Here is a 9,635-nt window from a genome sequence, read left to right as displayed (position 1 = left end):
GTCTGATGCCATCTGTCCACTGTTCCAAGATGGCGTAGCAGTAAGTCGTCCTGTCGTGCCCTGTATATATCGTTTCTTTTTCGTTTTTTACATATTTTTCTTCGCATATCTCTTTAAAAACATTTTGCTAAACCTAAGCTTCCAATTACTCTCCTGCAACCCGCCTCACCCAATGTAGCTATTTTTCCTAAAGTATTTATATTTACTTCGGAACCGGAACCCCTCAACTGAAGCTAGCCAGCTAACCACCAGCTATGCTAGCGGTCTTCAGCTAACCGGTCATCAGCTAACCTTTAGCCCGGAAAGCTCTCGCCAGTTCGAACAACGCAACTCTAACCAGAGCATAATGGACCTATTTATTTTTCATCCCCGGATTCATCCCCGGATTCCCACCGCAAACGGAACATTTTTCAGCTGGATCTTCACAACTAGCTATCTAGCTAAACCGCAACCCCGGATGATTACTCCTGGCTAGCGTTTCCACCCACTTAGCTTGAAGCTAGCCCGGCCAGAGCACCTGTAGCATACTCCTGGGCTACAATACCCGGGCCCACGACCGGTTTATCGATGTCACCGCATGAAGAGGAATAAACAGACTCACCCCATCGCGACGTCCCCCAAAGGCTAACTCTCTAGCCCTCGCTATCTCCCTGCTTGTTAATTCGGCCTGCTAACTGCTAGCTTGTCTAGCTCCGGTCCGCTAACTGCTACCTTGTTTAGCCCGGGCCTACGAACTGTTAGCTTGTTAGCACAGGCCTGCTAACCGTCTGAATCGCCGCGTCCCAAACACTAACTGGACCCATATTTACTTTCTATCTCTTTTTGATTTTTAATTTGTTTATATCTTCCGGAAACCTAATTTTTTAGAACACACTCAATAACCTCCAGAAGCTAACTAGCTACAAGCTATTTAGTCATTGTTAGTTTTTTTTTTTTTACCTGGATAACACTCGCCAGTCCAGCTTCCCTGCCCATCCACCGCTGCCCCCTGGACACTGATCTCTTGGCTACATAGCTGATGCACGCTGGACTGTCCATTAATCACGGTACTCCATTCTGCTTGTTTGTTTTTATCTGTCGGCCCCGTTGCCTAGTCAACGCCATTTTACCTGCTGTTGTTGTGCTAGCTGATTAGCTGTTGTTGTCTCACCTACTGTTTTAGCAAGCTTTCCCAATTCAACACCTGTGATTACTGTATGCCTCGCTGTATGTCTCTCTCAAATGTCAATATGCCTTGTATACTGTTGTTCAGATTAGTTATCATTGTTTTAGTTCACAATGGAGCCCCTAGTTCCACTCCTCATACCCCTGATACCTCCTTTGTCCCACCTCCCACACATGCGGTGACCTCACCCATTACAACCAGCATGTCCAGAGATACAGCCTCTCTCATCATCACCCAGTGCCTGGGCTTACCTCCGCTGTACCCGCACCCCACCATACCCCTGTCTGCGCATTATGTCCTGAATATATTCTACCATGCCCAGAAACCTGCTCCTCTAATTCTCTGTCCCCAACGCTCTAGGCGACCAGTTTTGATAGCCTTTAGCCGCACCCTCATACTACTCCTTCTCTGTTCCGCGGGTGATGTGGAGGCAAACCCAGGCCCTACATGTCCCCAGGCACCCTCATTTGTTGACTTCTGTGATCGAAAAAGCCTTGGTTTCATGCATGTCAACATCAGAAGCCTCCTCCCTAAGTTTGTTTTACTCACTGCTTTAGCACACTCTGCTAACCCTGATGTCCTTGTCGTGTCTGAATCCTGGCTCAGGAAGGCCACCAAAAATTCAGAGATTTCCATACCCAACTATAACATCTTCCGTCAAGATAGAACTGCCAAAGGGGGAGGAGTTGCAGTCTACTGCAGAGATAGCCTGCAAAGTAATGTCATACTTTCCAGGTCCATACCCAAACAGTTCGAACTACTAATTTTGAAAATGACTCTCTCCAGAAATAAGTCTCTCACTGTTGCCGCCTGCTACCGACCCCCCTCAGCTCCCAGCTGTGCCCTGGACACCATTTGCGAATTGATCGCCTCCCATCTAGCTTCAGAGTTTGTTCTGTTAGGTGACCTAAACTGGGATATGCTTAACACCCCGGCAGTCCTACAATCTAAGCTAGATGCCCTCAATCTCACACAAATCATCAAGGAACCCACCAGGTACAACCCTAACTCTGTAAACAAGGGCACCCTCATAGACGTCATCCTGACCAACTGGCCCTCCAAATACACCTCCGCTGTCTTCAACCAGGATCTCAGCGATCACTGCCTCATTGCCTGTATCCGTTACGGAGCCGCAGTCAAACGACCACCCCTCATCACTGTCAAACGCTCCCTAAAACACTTCTGTGAGCAGGCCTTTCTAATCGACCTGGCCCGGGTATCCTGGAAGGACATTGACCTCATCCCGTCAGTTGAGGATGCCTGGTCATTCTTTAAAAGTAACTTCCTCACCATTTTAGATAAGCATGCTCCGTTCAAAAATGCAGAACTAAGAACAGATACAGCCCTTGGTTCACTCCAGACCTGACTGCCCTCGACCAGCACAAAAACATCCTGTGGCGGACTGCAATAGCATCGAATAGTCCCCGTGATATGCAACTGTTCAGGGAAGTCAGGAACCAATACACGCAGTCAGTCAGGAAAGCTAAGGCCAGCTTCTTCAGGCAGAAGTTTGCATCCTGTAGCTCCAACTCCAAAAAGTTCTGGGACACCGTGAAGTCCATGGAGAACAAGAGCACCTCCTCCCAGCTGCCCACTGCACTGAGGCTAGGTAACACGGTCACCACCGATAAATCCATGATTATCGAAAACTTCAATAAGCATTTCTCAACGGCTGGCCATGCCTTCCGCCTGGCTACTCCAACCTCGGCCAACAGCCCCCCGCAGCTCCTCGCCCAAGCCTCTCCAGGTTCTCCTTTACCCAAATCCAGATAGCAGATGTTCTGAAAGAGCTGCAAAACCTGGACCCGTGCAAATCAGCTGGGCTTGACAATCTGGACCCTCTATTTCTGAAACTATCCGCCGCCATTGTCGCAACCCCTATTACCAGCCTGTTCAACCTCTCTTTCATATCGTCTGAGATCCCCAAGGATTGAAAGCTGCCGCATTCATCCCCCTCTTCAAAGGGGAGACACCCTGGACCCAAACTGTTACAGACCTATATCCATCCTGCCCTGCCTATCTAAGGTCCTCGAAAGCCAAGTCAACAAACAGGTCACTGACCATCTCGAATCCCACCGTACCTTCTCCGCTGTGCAATCTGGTTTCCGAGCCGGTCACGGGTGCACCTCAGCCACACTCAAGGTACTAAACGATATCATAACCGCCATCGATAAAAGACAGTACTGTGCAGCCGTCTTCATCGACCTTGCCAAGGTTTTCGACTCTGTCAATCACCATATTCTTATCAGCAGACTCAGTAGCCTCGGTTTTTCGGATGACTGCCTTGCCTGGTTCACCAATTACTTTGCAGACAGAGTTCAGTGTGTCAAATCAGAGGGCATGCTGTCCGGTCCTCTGGCAGTCTCTATGGGGGTGCCACAGGGTTCAATTCTCGGGCCGACTCTTTTCTCTGTATATATCAATGATGTTGCTCTTGCTGCGGGCGATTCCCTGATCCACCTCTACGCAGACGACACCATTCTATATACTTTCGGCCCGTCATTGGACACTGTGCTATCTAACCTCCAAACGAGCTTCAATGCCATACAACACTCCTTCCGTGGCCTCCAACTTCTCTTAAACGCTAGTAAAACCAAATGCATGCTTTTCAACCGATCGCTGCCTGCACCCGCATGCCCGACTAGCATCACCACCCTGGATGGTTCCGACCTTGAATATGTGGACATCTATAAGTACCTAGGTGTCTGGCTAGACTGCAAACTCTCCTTCCAGACTCATATCAAGCATCTCCAATCGAAAATCAAATCAAGAGTCGGCTTTCTATTCCGCAACAAAGCCTCCTTCACTCACGCCGCCAAGCTTACCCTAGTAAAACTGACTATCCTACCGATCCTCGACTTCGGCGATGTCATCTACAAAATGGCTTCCAACACTCTACTCAGCAAACTGGATGCAGTCTATCACAGTGCCATCCGTTTTGTCACTAAAGCACCTTACACCACCCACCACTGCGACTTGTATGCTCTAGTCGGCTGGCCCTCGCTACATATTCGTCGCCAGACCCACTGGCTCCAGGTCATCTACAAGTCCATGCTAGGTAAAGCTCCGCCTTATCTCAGTTCACTGGTCACGATGGCAACACCCATCCGTAGCACGCGCTCCAGCAGGTGTATCTCACTGATCATCCCTAAAGCCAACACCTCATTTGGCTGCCTTTCGTTCCAGTACTCTGCTGCCTGTGACTGGAACGAATTGCAAAAATCGCTGAAGTTGGAGACTTTTATCTCCCTCACCAACTTCAAACATCAGCTATCTGAGCAGCTAACCGATCGCTGCAGCTGTACATAGTCTATTGGTAAATAGCCCACCCATTTTCACCTACCTCATCCCCATACTGTTTTTATTTATTTACTTTTCTGCTCTTTTGCACACCAATATCTCTACCTGTACATGACCATCTGATCATTTATCACTCCAGTGTTAATCTGCAAAATTGTAATTATTCGCCTACCTCCTCATGCCTTTTGCACACATTGTATATAAACTCCCCCTTTTTTTCTACTGTGTTATTGACTTGTTAATTGTTTACTCCATGTGTAACTCTGTGTTGTCTGTTCACACTGCTATGCTTTATCTTGGCCAGGTCGCAGTTGCAAATGAGAACTTGTTCTCAACTAGCCTACCTGGTTAAATAAAGGTGAAATTAAAATAAATTTAAAAAATACACGGTAGACTACAGGGAGCTCCAAAAGTATTGGGACAGTGAGAAATAATGATGCGTGAGAAAGTTACAGAGACAAACATAGAAATGCATCCAACAAGTTTGTAGAAACATACACTTAATATTATCATTGCATGCTAGGAATATGGGACCAAATACTAAACTTTTGACTACTTTAATACACATAAGTGAATTTGTCTCAATACTTTTGGTCCCCTAAAATGGAGGGACTGTGTACAAAAAGTGCAGTCGTTACTAAACGATTCACCCGATATGGATGAAATACCTTCAAATTAAAGCTGACAGTCTGCACTTTAACCTCATAGTGATTGTATCATATCAAATCCAAAGTGCTGGAGTACAGAGCCAAGACAACCAAAAATGTGTCCCTGTCCCAATACCTTTGAAGCTCACTGTATTTGAAAAATGTTCCACCTTTGTAAGTAGGTCACTGATAGAACAATGATTTAAAGGGGTTATGAAAGAGACTTAAAGCTACAGTGACACCTTATGGGGATCATTGTGTATCATGCTACTAGTCGAGCTCAGATTTTTTAGGAATGGGCATATGGGCATTTTACATTTGGCATAGGCCTATGTATCATATAATGTCATATGTTGTTAAAATTTATTTATAAAGCCCTTTTGACATCAGCAGATGTCACAAAATGCTTAGTGCTTATGTTGTATGGATTCGCTGCAAAAAATCATAGGTTTTTTTGTTGCCAGATTGAATTTCTGTTTACACTGGCAGATTCCAGCGATAGACCATGATACATCTGAAAAACAGCTGCCTGTCAAAGCCAACCGGTTATTATCATTGGGGAGAGGCTTTACGGCTCGCAACTGAACTGATGAAGCTTTGCATGTTTCATGGCAGGAACATAGTCCTCACCACGCGACATGACGAGAGGGACAGTCCATCTTTGCCATTGAACCACTTGCCCGTGGAGAAGCCTCAAATCTACTAATCGCCCTCTCCAAGGGACCTGGCTTGCATGTGTAACACGTGGAATATGGACCCGGGTCTCCCACGGGAGCAACCAATGTCTTAGATCAGCGTTTCCCAAACTCGGTCCTCGGGATCGCAAGGGGTGCACGATTTGGTTTTTGCCCTAACACTACAAACATAGTTATGTTTATTTTTACATATTTATTAACTTATTTCCCGGATATCTTCCGAACTACCCACATTGCAATATTTCTCAACGTCATATGGAGGATCTACTCTGTGCTATTGAGTTTGTATGCTAGCTCTGTAGCTAGCTCAAGCAGGCTAACATTAGCCACACCTCATGCTCTTCACCGACTTTGTGGCTGTATTATCTAGTGGGAACCCTTTGGTACGTTCTTGCCGTGGGCTCAAAACAAATAAAATAACATTCATACCTGCTTGCTCTAATTGTGTAACGTACCTCGTAGGTTCTCCTTTTTGTTTTGTCAACTTTTCGGCATGTTCTCTGTGAAGTAGGCTACGGGACTTTTGTCACTTTTTCCATCTTGGCTAAGTGCTAGAGTTGACTGACATCTGAAATCTATCTATTTTGTATTTAATTTGCTATAGCTATTGGATTTTCCCTGAGTTGTGTTGTGTTAGTTATGTTCTAACTGGTCTCCAGTAGTTGGATTCTAGCATGCCGACCGTAGCCGGGCTGACTGGCTAACTCATTCTGATGTAACGTTAGCAGGCTGGTAGGGTTAACATTAGCAGTTTAGTAGGCCTAACTTTAGCAGGCTAGTTGGCTAGCAACCTTGCAAGTCAATTTGTAACAAATTCATAAAGTATTTGCTTATAAATTGGCTGAAAATGTTATTGAAACCAGTAGTCATGAGTGCAAACAATTTGGGTTAATTTGGAGTCTGCATTGTCGGAACTAGAAGCACAAGCATTTCGCTACACCCGCATTAACATCTGCTAACCATGTGTATGTGACAAATAAGATTTGATTTGAGTCAATTTTGCTGGAGTTTACATTATAGCATTATAGGGAACAGGCTGGCTTGCCGGGTCCTCCCTATTACATCACACATTCTTCGGAATTATGATCGGTTTTAAGTAACTCCAAAAATAGAAATGTGAGGTGTAACATTGTATTGGGACTTTTGATGTGTATACTAATGCAAATCCATATGTTACATGTGGTTATGTTTATGCTACTTACCCTTTAATCCAGCCTGGCCAGGAAAGAGGCACAGCTGACAATTGACACTACTTTGCTGTGGTCTGAGCTGGTTAAGCAGCCTACCACACAATTAGTGTGCCTTAAGAAGATGGGTACACACACTTTGAACAGAAAGAGAGATGAGCAAAGTAGGGTAATCCGAGAATAGACATGCTCATCTTGAAATAGAGTTTGTGGGGGGAGTGAGGTGGGGGGAGGGCATTAAATGTTGGGTTGATGTAAAAACAAAATGCATATTATATGATGGCATATTTTTGCCTGTTTAATGGGTAAATAGCCTAATACAAGAGGAAAGTCTTGAGTATGTTTGGGAATGCATTTTAATTCAGTTATTTCAAGAGATTAAATAGACTTCTCATGATTTTCATCAGAGGGCGTCTTCAAGGGCTCTATACTAAATATGAATGCAATTATGTAACAAAAATGTAATTGAACCAAAATAGACCTACAAGAGAATGTAGTCTGCATGTTGGTCAAGGTGGTCAAAACTAGTATATTTGACTGCATAGCAAGCTTGGAGCAATATTGAAGTTCCAATCCATTCAAATCCAAATCAAATCAAATGTATTTATATAGCCCTTCATACATAGCTGATATCTCAAAGTGCTGTACAGAAACCCAGCCTAAAACCCCAAACAGCAAGCAATGCAGGTGTTGAAGCACGTTGGCTAGGAAAAACTCCCTAGAAAGGCCAAAACCTAGGAAGAAACCTAGAGAGGAACCAGGCTATGAGGGGTGGCCAGTCCTCTTCTGGCTGTGCCGGGTGGAGATTATAACAGAACATGGCCAAGATGTTCAAATGTTCATAAATGACCAGCATGGTCAAATAATAGGTCTGGGACAGGTAGCACGTCCGGTGAACAGGTCAGGATTCCATAGGCAGAACAGTTGAAACTGGAGCAGCAGCACGGCCAGGTGGACTGGGGACAGCAAGGAGTCATCATGCCAGGTAGTCCTGAGGCATGGTCCTACGGCTCAGGTCCTCCGAGAGAGAGAAAGAAAGAGAGAATTAGAGAGAGCATACTTAAATTCACACAGGACAAGACAGGAGAAGTACTCCAGATATAACAAACTGACCCTAGCCCCCCGACACATAAACTACTGCAGCATAAATACTGGAGGCTGAGACAGGAGGGGTCAGGAGACACTGTGGACCCATCCGATGATACCCCCGGACAGGGCCAAACAGGAAGGATATAACCCCACCCACTTTGCCAAAACACAGCCCCCACACCACATTATAGACATAATATAAGAAAGAAATGTAAACATTATTATTTAAAAATGATCTTGGTGCTAGACTGCGCTCTATTCTGTAGGCCTAGCCTATGGACCCCGCCAAACAGTGTCATTTTCAAAAACATGTTTTTGTTGTTGTCAAATGTTTACCTCACTTGCTGTTCACATCATCAGGCTCACCTCTTCATGAATAAAAAAAGAGGAACTTTTTAGGCTTTGGACAGTCTTCGCCTTTGAAGCAGATAATGTGGGTAGGCCTATTCATTCATCGCTTCTGCACGAAGTCAGTGCCACCTGTCCTGTCTGTGCTGACTCTTGTCCCTCTCTGTCCACTTCTGCCAAGTCGCCAACTGGCTGAACTGCTCTCCGGCTCATCTAGTCTGACATGAAACACCGATACCGAAGTGACTTTTTCGTATCAGGTTAGGAGAAATGTACACAGCAGGCTAAGATAATTAACATAGCAGGTTAGGAGACTTAAATTAAGTTCAGGAAAATGCTCTCAAAATCACTTTATATCAAAGTGGCTTGAAGTGAGTGTGTCCCCTAGTCTGACATCACGTGGATCCTTCGACCCCTTCAATGGGACTCCCTAAAAGCATGCACCATGGCTCTTCTATGGAAAAGGCCATAAGGACACGTCTGACGCCCAACGTAATCTGTGTCCTTATAGTCTCCCCTCACTTCTATACAGCTACAACCGGAAGTGACCTTTCATAGCAGGTTAGGGGAACATTTACGCAAACCCTAACTCTTTTCTTAACCTTAAACTAATTATCCTAACCTGCTACAAAAATGAACTTCCAGTCCTAGCTGAACTTCCAGTCCTAGCTGAACTTCCAGTCCTAGCTGAACTTCCAGTCCTAGCTGAACTTCCAAGCTGAACTTCCAGTCCTAGCTGAACTTCCAGTCCTAGCTGAACTTCCAGTCCTAGCTGAACTTCCAGTCCTAGCTGCCCCCAATGGTGGAACAAATCGACAGCGGAGTGAGACACCGAAACCCCACCTCTTTGTCATCTGGCAGTTCATGTTAAACAAAGATGCTTTATTTAAATGTAAATGTTAATGGAAAAGCAAATTGAGTTTCTCTCAAAAAAAGCATGCTCAAGCATAATCGTAATTAAATCATTTTGGCAAAGATGCTTTTTACAAATTGAGAAAAAAAGGTAATTAAATCATTTTGGCAGATGTTTACAAGGCTAGACGACTAGCAATGTCCACTAGACTTTTCTCTTGTTATCTACTTTGACAAAAAGTGTTTTTGGTTGGTATATAGGTCCGTTATCTGTCATTTTATCAATGTATACATTTTGTGTATATTTTTTTTTTAGTTCTAACAAATCTGTAAAACTGCTTTCAGTGGCACA

The sequence above is a fragment of the Oncorhynchus nerka genome, linkage group LG4, assembly GCF_034236695.1.
Source record: "Oncorhynchus nerka isolate Pitt River linkage group LG4, Oner_Uvic_2.0, whole genome shotgun sequence".
NCBI lineage: Eukaryota > Metazoa > Chordata > Actinopteri > Salmoniformes > Salmonidae > Oncorhynchus > Oncorhynchus nerka.
Note: the sequence above shows the minus strand (reverse complement) of the source record.